The following is a 20,438-nucleotide window of genomic DNA, read 5'->3' as shown; positions in this document are numbered from 1 at the left end:
TGAAAGGCAAGAGAGATTCACAAATAACGTATGATGGATGTCTCCTAGCTACTTATTTGCCCCCCCCCCCCCCGCCCTTAACAGATCAAGGAAGAAGTCCCATGAACATACAGAGGGGAATCCTTGAAGATTTTACTGTACTGGCCAAAGCCAGGCACACGGTGGTGTGGTCCCTGCACCCCACGTCTTGGGTGCTGTTTCCGGAGCTGGGACCTCCTGGAGCTCCCGAGAGAACCAGCACTGAGTTTCCCTGCTATCGTGGTGTTCTTTGAAGGTTGGCTCTGGATGTTTTTCTAGCATACTTCTATTCAGTGTACACCCTTTGAAGAAGAATCAGTGTTAATTTTTTATCTCGTTTCTGAGCAAAAGTTGAACAGTTAGCCATGGTTTTAACTACATCTCTGGTCAAGCATGTGCAGTCATCCTCGGCTGATGCCTATGAGGGGGTCTTCAGAAAGTTCTGGTAGAGTGCCTGTTATGAAGACTGTGTACGTGTGGATTCCAAAATTGTTTGCACCAAGATCAGCTTGACCTTTGCACTCCATTTTCCCACCAGCTTCTGGACGTAGCCTTGTAGTACGGCTGTTAGATTTGTGAAGTGCTGTGAGTGTGGAATTTAGGTCTGCCTACCCTGCCTCTCTTAAGATGCTTTGAAAACCCCTTCTTGACACAATACGACTTTCTTAAAATCAAGATCTTTTCTGCTTTCAAGTCGTCTTGCTTTTCTTAAATGAATCTGACCTTCAGTCAGATTGAGAACAGTGGTTACAGATTCACAGGGAGCAGGACAGGTAGTTCAGAGCGCCCACGTCCCCTTCAGTGAGTCTCCCAGACGTGGCTGTAGTGGGAGATGGAAGCTAGAGGCCACAGAGTGTGTTTGGGTGTCCTGGGTGTGAGGTGCACTCGGTGGGGTAGCCTTTTGCACAGTTCTGTGTAGTTTGGTCGTGGTGTAGACCTGTGTGTGTCTGCCGCCACCGTCCAGAGGCAGGACTGGTCCTTGCAACCCCTTTCTCGCCGCTGCCGCCACCCTCTGACTGCCACCGGCGCGTGCTTCCTCTGTGACGTCATCTGCAGATGGAGTCATGCCAGGCCCAGCCTTTTGAGATGGGCGTTCTCAGCTCCGCGCAACGCCCTGTGGTCCGTTCAGGTTGTCAGGTGTCTTAGGAGTTTGTTCCCGCCGACCGCTGGGTAGCGTTCCTCGATGCCGGGTGTCCCACAGGCTGGCCGTGTGTCCACTGAAGGACATTTGGCTTGGCTCCGCTTTGGGGCTCTTACAAATGAAATCGCTGTAAACATTTGTGTTGCGGTTTCTGTGTTAGACCTAAGTTTTCATTTCTATGAGATAAACAAGAGCGTAATTCTAGATCAGAAATGAACCATTGTTAGGCCTCTTTGAAAAAATGTGCTTGTAATACAGCCAGTTAGCACTTGTGGATAAATAAAGGCAGCAATCTCTGAATGTCAACCATTATAAATAACAGACGGTGCCCTTGGTTTTGAAATATCTTACAGTATAATCTGCAGCGTGAATCCAAAGCGTAGAGTCCTGGCTTTTGTGCGCTGAACTGACGTATACTAAATAAACATTATTTCATTTTATTAATCCCTTTTCACATTTTGTTCACCTTTTTCTCAAATACTGAATTTAAGTGGGGGAAATAGTGCAAGTAATGGCTTCCCTTTTATCAGATTCTTGAGCAACGTGGTAGATGGTGAGTATTTTGAATGCTTGCAAAGATTAGTCCAAAGGATCAACAAGTCGCTGAATTTACTTACGTTCAGCAACATTTCCCCTGATAGGAAGATCAGCGTTGGCACTTTTGTTGGCCTACGTGATATTTGGGGTCCTGAGATGGTCTTTATATTTTTATTTATTTAAAGATTGGTTTATTTGAAAGGCACAGTTACAGAGACGCAGAGGCAGAGAGAGAGAGAAAGGTCTTCCATCCACTGGTTCACTCCCCAAGTGGTAGCAACGGCTGGAGCTGGGTCAGTCTGAAGCCAGGAGATTCTTCCTGGTCTCCCACTGGGTGCAGGGGCCCAAGGACTTGGGCCATCCTCCACTGCTTTCCCAGGCCACAGCAGAGAGCTGGATCGGAAGTAGATCAGCCAGGATTCGAACCGGTGCCCACATGGGATTCCAGCACTGCAGGCGGTGGCTGTACCAACTACACTGTGGTGCTAGCCATATCTTATAAAATCACTGTCTCCTGGGCTAATAATAAATGATAGATCATTATTACAGTGAGGCTACAGATTATGGGGGTTTTTCAGAAAGTTTATGGGAGGGGTTGGCGCTGTGGCATAGCTGGTTAAGCCTCTGCCCTCGGTGCCAGCATCCCACAGGGGTGGCTCTGGTTTGAGTCTCAGCTGCTCCACTTCCAATCCAGCTCCCTGCTAATGCACCTGGAAAAGCAGCGGAAGATGGCCCAAGTGCTTGGCCCCCACGCTCACATGGGAGACCCTGAGGGAACTCTGGGCTCCTGGCTTTGGATCAGCACAGCCCCGGCCATTGTTAGGGAGTGGACCAGCTGATGAAAGATCTCTCTTTGTCTCTCTCCCTTTCTCCCTCTCTCTCTCTAACTCTGCCTTTGCAGTAAATAAATAAATCTTAAAAAAATCTGTGGGAGAATGGACTTAAAAGAATTTTATTTTTGTGCAATACTAATTTGAAATCTGTCCATATCTTTTCACAATTTATATCTCCACAAACTTTTTTTTTTTTTTTTTTTTTTTTGACAGGCAGAGTGGACAGAGAGACAGAAGGGTCTTCCTTTGCCATTGGTTCACCCTCCAATGGCCGCTGCGGCCGGCGCACCGCGCTGATCCGATGGCAGGAGCCAGGTGCTTCTCCTAGTCTCCCATGAGGTGCAGGGCCCAAGCACTTGGGCCATCCTCCACTGCACTCCCGGGCCACAGCAGAGAGCTGGCCTGGAAGAGGGGCAACCAGGACAGAATCCGGCGCCCCGACCGGGACTAGAACCCGGTGTGCCGGCGCCACAAGGCGGAGGATTAGCCTAGTGAGCCGCGGTGCTGGCTACACAAACTTCTTAAAGGCCCCTCATGCTCTTTTTTAAAAAAAAAAATTTTTTTTATTTATTTATTTGAGAGGCAGAGGCAGAGAGAGAGAGGTCTTCCATCCAATGGTTCACTCCCCAGATGGCTGCAGCAGACAGAGCTGGGCCGATCCGAAGCCAGGAGCCAGGAATGGGTGCAAGGGCCCAAGGACTGGGACCATCCTCTGCTGCTTTCCCAGGCCACAGCAGAGAGCTGGATCAGAAGTGCAGCAGCTGGGACTCAAACCAGCGCCCAAATGGGATGCTGGCCCTGCAGGTGGCAGCTTTACCTGCTATGCCATAGCCTCAGCCCTCCCTCCTGCCCTTTTGACCTGTGAAGGAGTCCTAACCCTAAGAGCCAGAATTGTAAATAATTTTCTTTGTTTTGTTAATATGGGAGGCAGGTATCTTCCATTACACCCCAAATGTCCACAGCGGGCAGGGCCGGACCAGGTAACTGGCCAGCTGGTAGCAGGAGGAACTGCATCCAGGTCTCCCCTGTGGGTGGCCGGCACCCAGGTACTTGAGCCATCTCTGCTGCTGCCCAGAGTCGGGTCTGCATTAGTCAGAGGCTGGGGTCAGGATCTGGAGCCGGGATTGGAACCCCCGGCACTCTGACGTAGGACACGGCAGTCTTAGCCGCTTGGACTAACAAACACCTGCTCCCTGCTGGTGGTTTGGAGGCTGCGTCCGTCCTGCCAGCAGTGCCTTGTGCAGCGGCCTCCGTGCTCACCTCCCCGCCCTGGAGTCTGCGGCATGCTCCTGTCCCCGTGGATTGATTAGCCCGGGGCTCCACACAGCTTCTGTTTATGGCTCTGTGGAGACGAGGGCTTTCCAGAGGGAGAGGAGTCACGCCTGCAAGTGGTGGGCACATTTGAACTATGAAACCCTAGGCTGGGACATGTGACAGGAAGGGGCCCACGATCATGGGCACAGGCACCCACACAGCGCAAACTCAAAGCTGTGGAAAAGCCGAAACGGGAATTGGGCTCCAGCTAGGACATTCCAGGGTCGGGGGCTTTCTGTGAAGTGGAGCATTTAGAAAACCTACTTGGAATGTGGGAGTGAAAGACTGGGGTACTGACAGGGCCTGTTGTCAGCCTCATTGTGCTGTTCTTTTTTTTTTTTTAACTTTTTATTTTGCAAAGTGTCAATATTTACTCGTAACAAGTGAAAGCATGCACCTCCGAATAAAAAAATAAGAACTGCTCGCCCAGGTTCGTGCCTTTTCCTGCGCTTGTGAGCGTACTCCGCTGCTTACTGTGCCATCTGCTGTTCCTGCCATCACCATCTCCAGTGCAGCAGACGCAGATGCAGCTCCTGCTAGCCGTTGTGAATGATATTAGTGAGCTAGAACTCCTCCTCTTGCTGTGAGTCAACATGCGGGATGCCATCTATTTTTATTTTATTAGGCTTTTTGCCACTATAAACAATGATGTGGCACATTTTTGTAAGGATAACCTTAGGTACTTACGCTTTCGTTTCTTAAGTACTTCTTAGAATCCATGGTTTGGTTTTGGCCAGAATTTTTTTTTTTTTAACTTGACAGGTAGTTATAGACAGTGAGAGAGAGAGACAGAGAGAAAGGTCTTCCTTCTGTTGGTTCACTCCCCAAATGGCCGCCACAACCAGCACTGCACTGATCCAAAGCCAGGAGCCAGGTGCTTCTTCCTGGTCTCCCATGCAGGTGCAGGGCCCAAGCACTTGGGCCATCCTCCACTGCCTTCCTGGGCCACAGCAGAGAGCTGGACTGGAAGAGGAGCAACCGGGACTAGAACCTGGCACCCATATGGGATGCTGGTGCCGCAGGCAGAGGATTAACCAAGTGAGCCATGGTGCCGGCCCCTTGGCCAGATTTTTTAATTTCTAGGTGTTTTCCATCAGTGAGAATGAATGGCCATTGATGTCCAGTCAACTGAGTCCTTCTGAGTATCGGACTGGGCACGAGGAGAATCTCTGTGTTAGAACAAGTGGGGCACCGGGGAGTGTTTTTCTTAGGGCTCAGAATCCCTAGGGTCGGTCTCCCAGAAGAGGGCCTGGAGCTGCAGGACTGCGTGCCAGGTTGTGTGCAGAGGCACATTTTGTGGCTCAAGAGAAAGTCAAAGCCCAATAATGCGCGTACTAAACCCAGAGAACCTGCGAAACACTTCTCTGAGTTCCTGTTGATAGCGTGTTTTTCAGTCACGATGTCCTCCCTCTGTAGGGACTGGAGCTGGTTAAGTCCATCTAATGTCCATGTGTCACAAAGCCCCCAGATTCAGAATAACCGGAATAGGTTGTAATAATGTTCTAAAATTAGCGAGATGAAATGCACTAAGGATGAGCCATCTGCACGAACTGAAAAATAGCTACAGGTTTATTTGATCGCAGGCTTCTGTGAGCCATCTCTGTGCTGTGGTGCTAAAAACAGGAACGAGCTCGGGTTACGTCGGTGCGTGCCTAGATGGCGTGGAGTGTGTCTCCCTGATTTGTGGGCGAGTCGGACCCCATTCGACTCAACTGTGTGTGAGTCCACGGACTGCCTTGAAGGTGAGACGCTGGCAAAGGAGAGTGGGCGAGGGCAGGGATGGACTTGGACACGGAGCCGCATGAGGAATTGCTGGGAGGGGGACAGGGAAGAAGGAACCATGGGCACAGCCCCAGTACACGAGGAGCAGGGTGGGGCCAGAGGGTGGGTGGATGGAAACGGCCAGGTGTAGCCCTTGGCGGGGTTCCAGGTCTTCAGCAGTGGGGTGGGCCACCCTGGAAGTCAGGACTCCCAGGCAGTAGAGCCCTGGATGGCCGGCCGGGGGCTGGCGGGATGAGGCTGCAGGTGCAGCTGCTGCCCAGAGGGAGAGGTTGGGACACGGGACTCTGCATTGGGACTTTGTGTGTCTTCTCTCAAGCACATTAATCCCCGTACGGGAGAAAACTGTAGGGCGATACTGTCATCCTTTTTTTTTTTTTTTTTTTTTTTTTGACAGGCAGAGTAGACAGACAGAAAGGTCTTCCTTTGCCGTTGGTTCACCCACAATGGCCTCTGCGGCCGGCACACCACGCTAATCTGAAACCAAGAGCCAGGTGCTTCTCCTGGTCTCGCATGCGGGTGCAGGGCCCAAGCACCTGGACCATCCTCCACTGCACTCCCAGGCCACAGCAGAGAGCTGGCCTGGAAGAGGAGCAACCGGGACAGAATTCGGCGCCCCGACCGGGACTAGAACCCGGTGTGCCGGCACCGCAGGCAGAGTATTAGCCTATTGAGCCGCGGCACCAGCGATACTGTCATCCTTTATGGATGCAGTGCTTCCGACTCCGAGGCCACGTGATTGTCAGTACCTACATTTTGGAAGGGCTGAGAGGATTGCAGTGGAGCAGGTTCTCGGCCGAAAACCCAGTGCATGAGTAGCTTGGCTCTTGACCCTGAAGTCCCCAGTCCCCAGTCTAGAGTCACAGAACGGTGTGGTTTGAAGACTTCCCTTTTGCTGTTTTTTTTTTTTTTTTTTTTTTTTTTTTTTTTTTTTTTTTAGAGAAAAGTCACAGTCTTTTCAAGCTACAAAAATGGGCAAAAAAAAAAAAAAAGGAATTTTCACTATTTCCTGTCCTTGTTGTAGCTTCAGGAAAGCAGGCGCCCTGTCTCTGGTGTTCTGGATTCTGACCTGGATAATGACACTGTGGAATGCGGATCCCAGGTTACGTTTACATAGACTTGCACTCAGGTCTGCGTACTCATCGCGTAAATGGGTCTCTAATGTTTAAGTTGAGTGAGACTGAAATCTCCCTCTTATTATTCCTCATGTAAAGATACTTTAGGTTTTGGAAATGGGTAAAAAGTTTTCTTAAAGATTTATTCATTTAATTGAAAGGCAGAGATACGGGGCGGGGTGGGGGGACCTTCCATCTGCTCGGTCACTCCCTAATGTCCACAGCTGAGGCTAGGCCAGGCCCAAGCCAGGGGCCCAGAACTCCATCCGGCCATGCTTGGCTGCCTTCCCAGGTGCGTCCGCAGGGAGCTGGGTTGGAAGTAGAGGCATCCGGGACTGAAACAGTGGCTCAGATGAGGTGGTAGCTTGACCCGCTGTGCCACCGTGCCGACCTCGCCACTCCTTTTATGGTGCCAGGCGGGTCAGAGGCTTAGCGCTTTGGAAGACGGGCTCGGGTTCAGATTCTGGTGGAACCCCCATCTCCTGTGTCTGTTTTCTCGCTTGCAGTGGACGGATGGTGGTGGTCTTTGCCTCATGGTGAGAAAGCACAGGGAGGGGGGCTCAGTGCCTGTTCCACCATGTCTTGATCTCTTTTCAACTTTTTTTTTTCTGGTTTAATGGATACCATCCTCTGTTATGTATTGTACTATGTTGATCACTCCATGTCTAAAAGTACATTTTTTTAGATTTATTTTATGTGTTTAAAAGGGGCAGTTACAGAGAGGGAGGGAGAGACAAAGGGGAAGAGAGAGAGATCTTCCATCCACTTGTTCACTCCCCAAATGGTCAAAACAATTGGGGCTAGGCAGGCTGAAGCCAGGAGGAGGAGCTTCTTCTGGTCTCCCACGCAGGTGCAGGGGCCCAAGGACTTGGACCATCTTCTAGTGCTGTCCCATGCGCATTAGCAGGGAGGTGGATCGGAAGTGGAGCAGCTGGGACTCGAACTGGGGCCCATCCGGCAATGGCTTAACCCACTATGCCACAACGCCGGCCTAAAAGTACTTTTTTTTTTATATCTTCCACCTCAGCGTTGCTCATCCCAAACCCACTCCTGCTGCCTCCTCTCTCGGTGGTGCCGTTCATCAGAGGCAGTGTGGGCAGAGGTTAGCGCCAAGCTCTGGAGTCGCAGCCGGCGGGGATTGAGTTCCTCCGTGAGACGGGAATGAGCTCCAACAACCCATTCTGCATTTCTCCACCTGTGACACAGATGGGACAGTCAGTGGGACGCAGCCTGTTAGCTCTGTGGGTGGGTCGTCTAATGCTCGGTGAGCGCCTAATCCATGTGTCCGATTTCTTGTTTTGTTTTGTTTTTTCAATATGTATTTATTTCTTTGAGAGGTATAGTTAGAGAGAGGCGGTGGCAGCTGCCTGTTTTGTCTGTGGCTCATCCCACTTTAGTTGCTGATATAAAGATACCCTTATATGGACGGCTCTGTAGGCATTCTATGTTTCTAATTTTGCCTTCGCGTTGTAGCGCTTGGCTGTTTTGAATACTGCTTTTCCTCCCTGTGTCTCAGAATTGTCACATGAAGGCGATTCTTCTTCCGGTGTTGTCAGTGGCCTGCCTGAAACTCTTGGGATAAGACACAGAGTGCTCAAAGCCAAGACTACCAAGTCTGATGTTATCGTCTGGGTATATGTAGTTTCGGAGGTGTTGCGTGCAAACACTCTGTTGTTGCTTCAGTAATCCCAAGGAAGAAGACCAAGACACTTTTAAAATTAAAATGTTGGTTGGAGTTGATGAACCTGCTACCTTTTAATGTTTCCATTCATCTTATTTAAAAAGAGCTTTTTTTTTAAGCCTTAAGGAAATCTGATAAGAGTTTTTCCTTTCACCATGGTTTACATGAAAGATTCTCAATTTGGGAAAATAAATGTGATAATTTTCCATCACTTAAATTACTAATTATTTACCTTGTCATTATTAATGAGTAATTATTTATTTACTTGTTTATTTGAGAGGCAGAGGGATAGATAAACAGAGTTTAGTTACCACTCCTCAGACTCCCACAGTGCCTGGTGCTGGGCCAGGACAAAGCTGAGACCCAGGAACTCAATCCAAGCCTCCCAGGTGGGTGGCGGGAACCCAACTACTTGACGCGTGACTGCTGCCTCCCAGGGTGTGCACGTACAGGAAGCTGGAGTCCGGAGCCAGAGGCAGGTATTGAACCCACGTATTCCCAAATGGGATGCAGGCGTCTTAACTGCTAGACCAAACACCTGCCTCTCATTTAAAAAAATAGCTTTAACACACACACACAAGCAAAGAAGGAAATGAACCCTCTGCTGGCATCTGGGGAGAAAAAAATGTCATGTCTCAGCCTGGCGCTGTGGCGTAGCAGGTTAAGCTGCCACCTGCAGCACCGGCATCCCATGTCGGCGCCGGTTTGAGTCCTGGCTGCTCCACTTCTGATCCCACTCTCTGCTAATGGGCTTGGGAAAGCAGCGGAGGATGGCTCAAATGCCTGGGCCCCTGCCACCCATGTGGGAGACCTGGAGGCAGCTGCTTGCTCCTGGCTTCAGACCAGCGTGGCTCCGGCTGTTGCAGCCCTTTGGGGAGTGAACCAGTGGATGGAAGATCGATCTCTCTCTGTCACTCTACCTTTCAAATAAATAAAACATAAATCTCAGAGGATGTAATGTCAAGAAAAAGAAGAAACCTTATAATGAAAGCACTGAAGTCTAAAAGGGGCGAGTGTTATTTTGCAGCCTGCAGTCCACCACAGCCAGCCGGCACTGTCTGGCCGCTCCTTTTTTTTTTTTTTTTTTTTTTTTTGACAGGCAGAGTGGACAGTGAGAGAGAGACAGAAAGGTCTTCCTTTTGCTGTTGGTTCACCCTCCAATGGCTGCCATGGCCGGCGCGCTGCGGCCGGCGCATCGCGCTGATCCGATGGCAGGAGCCAGGTGCTTCTCCTGGTCTCCCATGGGGTGCAGGGCCCAAGCACTTGGGCCATCCTCCACTGCACTCCCAGGCCACAGCAGAGAGCTGGCCTGGAAGAGGGGCAACCGGGACAGAATCCGGCGCCCCAACCGGGACTAGAACCCGGTGTCAAGGAGCAGCTCTGCGGGGCTTGTCCCATCATTGTAGTTATTTTGTTCCCAGTTTTATTTATTTTGCTTATAGCTGCTGCTCTGAAAAATGAGCAGTCACTGGAGAACTTCAGACTGTACTGTAGCTGTTCTCCCACTTACCATGCAGTCACCACCTGGGATACTGCTTCTCCTCTCCTCCGAAGCCCTGGGCCACACACACCCTGTCTGCCCGTGGAGTTTCCGGCGCAGCGCCCAACAGCAGCAAGGGCAGAGCTGCTGCCCCAGAGAAGGAAGAAGGCGGCCTCTGTTCCTTAACTGAGTGGAGGCCGGGGCTGGGGCACCTGAGAACCTGCCTTTCCCAACGTGCACTCCACACGAGAGAGGAAGAGGAAAATGCATCCTGCTGTTGGTGATAAGGCCATGTTTGTCTATGTACAGTCGTTTACATCTGTCTGTATCTGTCTGCCTTGCTGGGTGTGCATAAGCCTCTGAGTTTACTTAGCAACATGTCTGAGGCATGTGTAATTACCACCCCATTTTAAAGATGATGAGACCATGCATAGGGGGAGCAAGCAGTTGCCCATCACCAACAGCTGGGGAGCCATGAGCTGGGATCTGAATCAGGCAGCCCTGCTGCAGGCTCCGCCTCACCCCGGGACTTTGTCACCTGGAGTAGGAGGAGTTCAGTAACTGAGCAGTAGGTAAAACAGCTGTTAAATGATGGAGCTGGACTCCGAATCCCAGCTGTGCCCCAGATGACCTTGGAGCTCTCCTTTCTACTTCCTTGTGTCTTTGCTTCTGTGTAATGTTCTTCCCACCCCTCTTCCTGTTGAGAATCTATCAGAAGATTCAGTTCAAACGTCACTTCCTCCAATGCGCCTCTCTTGAGGGACTGTATGGGAAGCTTCGTCTTCTCTCTCCAGATTCCTGATGGAATCCTTTGCGCTGCTTATCAGTGTCTTATCAGATTCTAGGCCTCTGCAAAGTCATGGCCATCCCACCATCCTACAAATCTTGCAAAAGCCCAGGAGTTTCGTAACGGCTGGAATCCACTGTTTAACAAATGTGTGTTAGTGGATGAATGTTAGGAATGAAATTCCCAGTAGAATTCGAATGCACTCTTTTTTTTTTTTTTTTTTTTGACAGGCAGAGTGGACAGTGAGAGAGAGACAGACAGAGAGAAAGGTCTTCCTTTTGCCGTTGGTTCACCCTCCAATGGCCGCCGCAGCTGGCACACCGCGCTGATCCAATGGCAGGAACCAGGTGCTTCTCCTGGTCTCCCATGGGGTGCAGGGCCCAAGCACTTGGGCCATCCTCCACTGCACTCCCGGGCCACAGCAGAGAGCTGGCCTGGAAGGGGGGCAACCGGGACAGAATCCGGCACCCCGACCGGGACTAGAACCTGGTGTACTGGCGCCGCAAGGCGGAGATTAGCCTAGTTAGCCGCGGCACCGGCTTCGAATGCGCTCTTAAAAGCAGCATGTCTGGTAGAAATAGTACTCAAGCAGCAGCAGGGGCCGGCGTTCGGAGCAGCTTGAGACGCCTGTGTTCTGCGTCGCAGTGCCTCAGTGTGGGCTCCAACTCCATTCCCTGTTCCAGCTTCCTGCCGATGTGCACCCTGCGAGACCTGGACTATATTTTGGGCTCTTGGCTTTGACCTAGCCAAGCCCTGGGCTGGTGAGGTCATTTGGGAAGTAAACTAGCAGATGGAAGATCTCTCTGTCTCTTTCTCTTTTTCTCTTTCACAATGTCTTTCAAGTAGATGAAAATAAATATTAAAAAACCCAGCAGCAGCAATAAAATAGCCTTTACTTTCAAAATCTTGATATAAATTATGCTGAATTGGCTAATTATGAAAGCTTTAAAAAGAGCCGTCTTGAGTTTGCTACTACACGGGTCTTCTCGTAGCTTACAGAAGGGAGTGCCTGGGACTGGTGTCGTGGCACAGCCTGCAATGCCAGCCCTCCGTATGAGTGCCAGTTTGAGTCCTAGCTGCTGGAGCTCCTGGGTCCTGCCTTGGGCCTGGCCCGGCCCCTGCCATTGCAGCCATTTGGGGACTGAACTGAATGAAGATGGAGGATCTCTCTCAGTAACTCTGCCTTTCAAATCAATCAGTTAATTGGTCCTTCTTTAGAAAAGTCGAATAAAACTCTAAACAAGAAAAAGGAAAGAAGGAATTTGCTGGGGGAAGCAGACTACGCTTTCTCGGGTCGGAGCTGGGTGGCGCCGTGGGTGTAAGCCCACCGGGTTGCGGGGTGCAGGGCTTAGGCCAAGTGGAGAGCTTGGGTGGGATGCGGGAGGCACATGTGCACTGGCTGGGCCTTGGGAAGCGCGTGTGGCCGCGTAATGAAAACCAACACAGAGCAGCTTCAGCACAGTGCCCCCGGGTGTGGCGGTCACAGTCCCAGGGATGCAGGTTGGGCCAGCCGGCGGGCCCTGGCAGTTAGCCTGTGGCCTGGGTAGGCCAGCAGGCCGCCGTGCGCTGCCTTCAGAGCCCGGCTTCTCTGAAGCACTTTCCAGTGGTCAGCAGCTCCTCTCAGCACCTCACACCTGTGAGAGCAGGCCTGCCCAGGCTTCAGCCCAAGCCGTGGATGGCACGGGACGAGCCCAGCCTCCCCAGTCCCCTAGGTCAGCAGTGCCTGCCCTGCATTCTGAAGCCAGGTCTTTCTGACTGCAGCTGCAATCCAGAGAGCTTCCTCCCTAAGGGAAGGAGGAAAATAAGCATTTTTTCAGCATTCATTCTTTGTTGAAAGCTTCGCGTATTTCCATGTCCCCCTTGGAACAACTGGGAACCATAAGGAAACCTGACTCCCTTCCCCCTTCCCCTGTGACCTGCTGTAGTTGACCCAAGCGAGTGATCTCATTGGAAGATGGTGGATAATGCAGATGCGGGCCCGGGTTTGGCGCACTGGGTTAAGTCCCAACATGCAGTGCCATGCTGATTGGAGTCTCAGCTGCTCCATTTCCAGTCCAGCTCCTGCTATGGCCTGGGAAAGCAGTGGAAGGTAGAACAAGTCCTTGGGCCCCTGCACCCACGTGGGATGTTCAGATGGAACTCCTGGCTCCTAGCTCCTGGCTCCAGCCTGGCTCAGCCCTGACTGTTGGAGCCATCTGGGGAGTGAACCAGTGGATGGGAAATTGATCTCTCCTTATCTCTCTCTTCTCTGTCTCCTCCCCTCTTTCTGTCACTCTGCCTTTCATATAAATATTTTTTAAAAAAAGAAGTTCAGAATGGAAACTGTACTGCTTTTTCCAGTTGTAATTTTTAGATATTTTGAAATATTCGACCTCTCCATGATTTTTTTAAAAAAGATTTATTTGTTTACTTATTTGAAAGGCAGAACTATAGAGTGAGGGAGAGACACAAAGAGGAAGAGAAATCTTCCCTCCCAAAATGGCTGTAAAAGCCAGGTCTGGGCTACGCTGAAACCAGGAGCCTAGAACTCCATCCAGGTCTCCCAGTTGGGTGGCAGGGGCCCCAGGACATGGGGGATCCGTGTCCTAGGTGAATTAGCAGGGAGCTGGGTCAGAAGCAGAGCAGCAGGGACTCAAAACAGGTACTCCACACTGCACCATGCCCTCTTCTCATCCATGATTCTTTTAAGATCTAAAAATAAAATTGAGAATCCTGAATTATCCCAGAACTTCCATGAGGGTGCTTCTGAAGTCCATGGAAAATGGAATTTAAAAAGGGCCGGCATTGTGGCATAGCTGGTTTAGCGCCACCTTCGACGCCAGCTTCCTATATCAGCTGCCGCTTGCAGTGCGGGCTGCTCCACTTCCATCCAGCTCCCTGCTAATCTGCCTGAGAAAGCAGCAGAAGATGGTCCAAGTATTTAGGCCCCCGCTATCCCATGGAAGACCTGGATGGAGCTTGAGACCTCTGGCTTTGGCCTGGCTCAGCTCCTGCTCTTGTGGCCACCTGGGAAGTGAACCAGCAAATGGGAGATCTCTCTCTGTCTCTGTCTCTGTCTCTCCCTCTCTGTGTAACTCTGCCTTTCAAGTAAATAAATTAATATAAAAATGGCATTGAAAGGTGAGCGAATGTTGGTACAGAAGAACTTTGACATCTGTGCACACGTGGAGTCTTCAAAAAGTTCACGGAGATGACATGTGTTGAAAAAACCATGTGTGCACTGAGACGTTTCTGCACCAAAATACACGTGTCTTCACATCCCACTTCCGACTGTTTTAATTAACGTGTGCATTGAATGAATGAGCCGGTGAAGGGCACTTCCAGGCATTCAGCCCGTTGTCCTTGTGCACCTGTTACGAGCCCCTCCTGCCCTCCTGCCCTCCTCCTGGGGAAGTTGTCCCTCACCGAGTCCTTCCTTGCCCAGCAGCCAGGTTCTAACTTCTCAGCCCAAGCGCCTGAGCACTGAGGAACACCCTCACTGACAGCTTTCACCCTCACGTTCCAGAACGCAGCCGGGAGATGAGTTTTGTGCTTTTCGGTGCTGTGCCACCCTGCTTAAAACAGGGAAGCTGCTTCTATTTTAGCGCAGCCCTCCTGTGTACTCACCACCCTATTAATATCCTCAGCGGCTCCTTCGGCACCATATGCCTTGCCACAGAAAACATCTTTCCCCCACTGAGATGCACGAGTGTTCTTCCGAAAGTTCACAGAAACGGAACGCAAAGCTAAGTTTATTTTTCCAAAGAAATTTTTTTTGAAATCCACACATAGGCAGGGTCTTCACGCAGTTCATGGAAAACGTGTGTTATGAACAAACTCGGCAAAGACCTCAGTGGTTTTGTTGTTGTTGTTGTGTTTTGCACCCAAATAAGCTTATCTCTTAAATCCGCTTTCCACAAACCTTCTGAAGTGTTCTGGTATTCAGCATGTCTATTTTTTTTTAAGATTTTATTTATTTATTTAAGAGGTAGAGTTACAGACAGTGAGAGGGAGAGACAGAGAGAGAGGTCTTCCATCCACAGGTTCACTCCCCAGATGGCCGCAACGGCCAGAGCTATGCCGATCCAAAGCCAGGAGCCAGCTGCTTCTTCCCAGCCTCCCACACAGGTGCAGGGACCCAAGGACTTGGGCCATCTTCTACTGCTTTCTCAGGCCATAGCAGAGAGCTGGATTTGAAGAGGGGCAGCCGGGCCTAGAACCAGCATCCATATGGGATGCCAGTGCTGCAGGTGGAGGATTAACCTACTGTGCCATGGCACCAGCCCCCTATTGTTTATTTTTTTAAAATATTTATTTATTTATTTGAAAGGCAGAGTTAGAGAAGGAGAGGCAGAGAGAGACACGCAGAGAGGCAGAGGTCTTCCATCCACTGGTTCACTCCCCAGTTGGCTGCAACAGCTGGAAATGTGCTGATCCAAAGCCAGGATCCAGGAGCTTCCTTCCAGTCTCCCACGCAGGTGCAGGGGCCCAAGGACTTGGGCCATCTTCTGCTATCCCAGGCCACAGCAGAGAGCTGGGTCAGAAGTGGAGCAGCCAGGAGCTGGCGCTTTGGCATAGCAGGCAAAGCTGCCGCTTGTAGTACTGGCATCCTATATGGGTGCCAGTTCAAGTCCTGGCTGCTCCACTTTTGATCCAGCTCTCTGCTATGGCCTGGGGAAAGCAGTGGAAGATGGCCCAAGCCCTTGGGCCCCTGCACCCCCATGAGAGATCTGGAAGAAACTCCTGGCTTCTGGCTTCGGATCAGCACAGCTCCAGCCGTTGCTGCCAATTGTGGAGTGAACCAGCAGATGGAAGACCAGCTCCCCCCGCCTTCTCTCTGTCTCTCTCTCTTTGTGCCTCTGCCTCTATGTAACTCTGCCTTTCAAATAAATAAATTAAAAAAAAAAAAAAAGAAGAAGAAGAAGAAGTGGAGTAGCCGGGACTCGAACCGGCACTGCAGGCAACAGCTTTACCCACTATGCCACAGCACCGGCCCCAGTATTCAGAATGTCATCAACCCACAGACCCTGCTGCCTGTCTCTCCTCCCTACCACCCAACATCCACGCGAACCAAGGGGAAGAAATGACCTCCCTTTGAGATGGTCCTCTGCTGTCTGGCACAGAAGTTTGCTTTGACTCAAGTAATGTTCGCTAGCGAGAAGGAAGCAGTAGAGTGACTCGTGACCTTCAGGGTACTCTGTTCTTTGGCATGTTCTGGAACACGTGTGGCCGCTGCTCGGAGCGGCAGCAGACCTGTGCTGCGCGTGTGTGACATAGGAGGAGTGGGAAAATCGCTCGGGTCCCCCGCCTTCCGGGTGCTGGATGTGGAACCCTTCACACGTCAGCTCCTGCTTCTCCAGTGCAGAATCCAGCGCCAACGTGGACCTCACATATCTACTTTCTGATCCTGTCTGGATTAGGACGGGAATAATGTTTTGGCTTACCCAACTTTTCAAAACCATGACATAACAGGATAAGAATAATTGTGCCAAAAATAGCCTCCCACTCTCCCCTTTTGGCATCGAGAATTCCAGAATGAGTTTGCTGTGGAGTGCTGGAAGTAATGCTGTAGTCAGATGTCAGCCATCTTGGGTTAGCACTAACGCCCGTCCTCTCGGCATGGGATGGAAAATGCCCTCGTCTAGCGCTTTGGGTCCGGGAGATGGTGCATGCCATCTTGGAGAGCTGGAGCAAGGGCTGGCCACGGCGCCCAAGGTCAGGCAGCAGGGGTGGACTCCCAGGCTAGCAGCCAGCTGTGTTTGGACAGAACAGGAGAGGGACTTTACTGGTAGTACCAGCTCATGACAGTGAAAATCAACCTGCTTGCTGCTTTAGGCTTGCATGAGCCAGCCGGACCATTGTGTTTAAAGACATGTGTGGCAGAATACCTTCTTAAAATAAGTTATTCATTTATTTATTTCAAAGGCAGAGTAATAGGGCCAGGGCAATGGGGGCGGGGGGAGGGAATCTTCTCTCCCCTGGTTCACTCCCCAAATGCCCCCATCAGCTGGGTCTAGGCCTGTCCGAAGCCAGGAGCCAGGAACTCCGTCCAGGTGTCCCACATGGGGCACGGGGTCCCAAGCGCCTGGGCTGTCTCCCACTGCCTCCTGGGTGCATTCGCAGGAAGCTGGAGCGGAAGCATGGAGTAGCCAGGGCTCCAGCCAGGCAGGCACTCAGCCTGCTGAGTCCCAGCGCCCTCCCTGGGGGCGCTGCTTAAGCCCCTGGAGCTCAGATTCCCTGGGATTTGGGGAGTTAAGTAGAGTCAATCTCCTGAGGTCTAAACTCTCGTTGCATGGTTGAGTCAGGAAAGCAAACGTCTCTGAAGAGACCTAAGAGTACAGCTGAGTGGTGAACACGGACGACGTGCTACAGAGGGCTTCGGAGGGGCCCGGAGTGACCTGGTGGTGACCAAGTTGTTGAGCAGCCCTGTGCCTGTTAACAGCGAGGGGGGGGTGGTTGGGGATCGACGTGTCCCAGCGATGCCTGGAGATTTGACTGACATTTGTCAACTGCTCTGATAGCATTCGTAAAGCAGCCTGTAAGAGCCAGATCCGTCATCAGCAGAGCTGTTGAAAGCAAACCCAGCTGCACCTTCGAGAGCGGACGCCACCGCTGCGCTTACAAAGCAGGTCCCGTGATCTGGGTCTCCCGGGCTTCAGGGTGCCGTGGCGGTGGCCAGCCGCCCGTGGAGGACAGTCCCCTCCAGATGCAGCCAGCCACGCGGCTCAGTGCACCTCCAGAGGCTCCTTGCCAGGGACAGTCGCCCTGTGCAAGCGCGTGAGCTGTTTGTTCTCAGTGATTTACGACTGAACCTGTGTCCTCACCGCAGCTCCTGGGGACTCAGGAAGGAAGGGGCCAGCATCAGTTCATGACTTTCAGGGTCCCCACCACCGACTGAGGTGCCTGTGTGCCCCAGGCCGTTTGAATGCCACATAGATCGCAGCTGATACGGCATGGCCCTGGACGGCCGGCTCTGCTTCCCCTTGTGAAAGGCACGCAGCACTGCCACCTTGTTGCCAAAGCTTTGTCCGTATTCGAATGCGCTCTGAAGAAATCAAGTGAAAGCTCTTACTCTTTTTGTCAGTACTTGCAAAAAAAAAAAAAAAAAACTTGAAAGAAGTTAGCATTATTGGACCGGGTTCAATAATTAGCATAACCACGATGCCCCGTATTGTTCGCCAGGGCCCGCCCCTTGGCCACATTTCCCATTAAGAGGACACCGATGTTGTCCTGGTGAATAAATCCCGGCACACATGATTCAAATCGGCGTGTTCCTGCCTGCTGCTCGGCTGCCGTTCGGTTTAGCCAGGGTTCGCTCTCTGAGTTGTAGAAGTGTTTACCCAAGTGGAAGTGAGTAGGCTGGCCCGTGCCTTCGCGGCCTCGTGCGATAGGGTATCTGTTTTAGACGTCCCGAGTGTTTGTGATCGGCAGAGCACTTCTGAAGCACCCTGGCTCGCATTCCCTCTGAGGCTGCTTGTAAGTAACCCCGGGGGGAGTTCTGAAGACCTGCCTTTGTTCTTTGCTCCGGAAATCTTCTGAATGTTCCTATCATAGTCTCTCTCTTTTTTTTTTTTTTTTTTTTTTTTAAGCTCTTGGGAAAATTTGGAGTCTCTGGGGTTGGTACTTCAGAGAAATGTAGGAATGAGAGCCAAAGCTTTCCTCCTCAAACGTATGCTACTGCAAGAAACCTGTCTTACTCGGTTTTCTCAGGGAAAGACAGTGTCTGATTCTTAGTTTTATTTTTTGCAAAAGCCGCCTGCAGGTTGTTACTGATTTCACCTGTCAAAGTATTTGATTATTAGCATAGAGTCCTGTAAATACAGCTACGGTGCCTTGTCCCATTGAGCTTTCTTTTTCTATGGTAACCTGCCCTTGAGGGGAAATGTTCAAAGTGGACTCCCTCGCCACTGCGCGGCCCTTCAGGTTTATGCTGCAGAAGTAACGGGAGTGTCAGACGCAGTGGTGTTGCAGGTGTGGATGCACGGCGTTCAGTTCTTCAAGGACAAGTTTCTGCTTAAGAATCGACCCACATACTCCTGGAGAGAAGTGCTTGAATTGAGACGGGAGTTTTAGAGGGTGATTTAAAGCAGCCCCTGGAAAATCGAGTTACCACAATTAGCCACAGGCCCTGAAACTCCCTGATTTTAACTCTTCTTCACCCGACATCTGGGCCACAGAACATTGAACACAGTTACGTGTGAGTGTCCGAAGCGTGTTTTAACGACTGCGTGCAGACACCTTGCTTGTGACACAGAGCCAGGCAGGAGTTTCTCCAGCACTCAAGTGCCGACGAGCTGAGCCCTGGGACGCTGATCTTGGTGAGAGGGTCCTAGCAGGCAGGGTGGGCGCTGTCCCCAGACAGCCCCTCCCCCTAGGCACTGCGAGTGCCCTTCTCCTATTTGAACAGCTTTATTTAAAGACTTCTTTGTTGTTCGGTGTTGTCGGATTTTAACTGCACATGACATAAGATAGCAACAATGAAAGGAAACGTTTCAGTGGTGGGCTCAGTAGGAAAAGAATGTAAGAAAGGAAAACAGGATTGAGTTCTTCGGCTATTTTTAGAAAGAAGCTTTTCGTAGAACTTTTTTTTTTGTGGCGCAGAAATTTGCAGTCCAGATCAATTTAAAATCACGGCAGAAACAAGCCTCTGACACTGTCCTCAGCTGTGAAAGAGTTCTTGTTGCAGAGTGTGCTTCGTGACACATTCTTCTGCCCAAGACGCCGGCGTGCTTGCTGTTTTAATTGTTGAGAATCCCAGTGGAGTGCTTCTTGTAGGAGAAGTAGGTCATTGTACATTGGTTTTCCAGCGAATTCATCAATTGTCAATTTTTCAGTCTTGCAAATAAGAAGTGGATTAGCATTGATCCTGTTTTTTTGTTGTTTAATTTAAACAGGAGTTTGCGTAGGTTTTGCTGCTACTTGGAAGCATGCATTTTAAGGATGAGTTGCTAAAATGCTTGTAAACACGCCTAGAGTGTTGGTTTTACTGATTTATGTGCTGTGAGAGAGACAGATCCAAGGGAATGAAAGAGGAGCTAGCCCAACCACGTGGGCCCGGTCGGGATCCTGCGGGTGCTGGTGTGTGCCTGCCTCCCTCCCTCTGCGTCCCCTCCCGGGTGCCTGGTGAGGTGACACTGGCTGCAGCTCCCTCAGCGCACAGGCTCTCTGCCAACTGGCCGTGACCTTGGGTGAGACACATCACAGTGAGCGCAACCCCAGTGGTCACACAGTGGGGTCCAGGTGCCGAGAGACACGCGCAGCTTTGGGACCTGTGGAAAGAGCCCAGGAGCCTGTGCTGGGCACCTGCCCCCACCCCGCAGCCGCCGTGGCCTCCGATTCCTGCAGAGCGGCGCCCATTGGCCGCTGCCCTCTCGTCCTAGTCCCCCTGCTGCTGAAACACAAGCCAAGAGGTCCTGATGGAATGGCCACTGGTGGCAGAGGTTTATTTTACTGGCTTTCTGCTCAGAGAAGCAGAGAAATCTTTCCCCTGGTCCTTCTGTATCCACGCGAGGTTTTTCTGTTTGTTGTGTTCTCTTTGTTTATCTAACAGAGAGGTAGACCGAGCTCCCACCTGCCTGTCCGCTCCTCAACTGCCAGGAGCTGAGGTCAGGAGGCAGAAACGGGCGTCGACAGGCACTGGACCCACGTCCTAGGAGGCAGGCATTTTAACCAGCTCACAAGAGTTTGTTTTTGGTGGTGGTGGTGTTTTAATTTGGAAGGCAGAGAGAGGAGAGAGGAGAGAGAGAGAGAGAGATCACTAGTTCACTGCCCACA

General features: G+C 51.2%; 1 protein-coding gene across 4 annotated transcripts in view; it reads left to right on the top strand.

The window, feature by feature from the left end:
- Positions 1–20,438, top strand: part of SLC20A2 (solute carrier family 20 member 2) — a 102,946-nt gene that overhangs the window by 16,259 nt on the left and 66,249 nt on the right. Inside the window, exon 1 of one of the 4 annotated variants that reach the window (XM_070068620.1) lies at positions 5,427–5,585. The exons of 2 other annotated variants lie outside the window; for them this stretch is intronic. The gene's annotated coding sequence lies outside the window, so the exon portion shown is untranslated. Of the gene's footprint in view, positions 1–5,426; positions 5,586–17,885; positions 18,141–20,438 lie in introns of those variants that run through there. One more of the 4 variants, XM_008273914.4, reaches the window with a different exon arrangement.

Source organism: Oryctolagus cuniculus, chromosome 2, assembly GCF_964237555.1.
Source record: "Oryctolagus cuniculus chromosome 2, mOryCun1.1, whole genome shotgun sequence".
Lineage (NCBI taxonomy): Eukaryota > Metazoa > Chordata > Mammalia > Lagomorpha > Leporidae > Oryctolagus > Oryctolagus cuniculus.
Note: the sequence above shows the minus strand (reverse complement) of the source record. Positions and strands in the feature narration are given on the sequence as shown.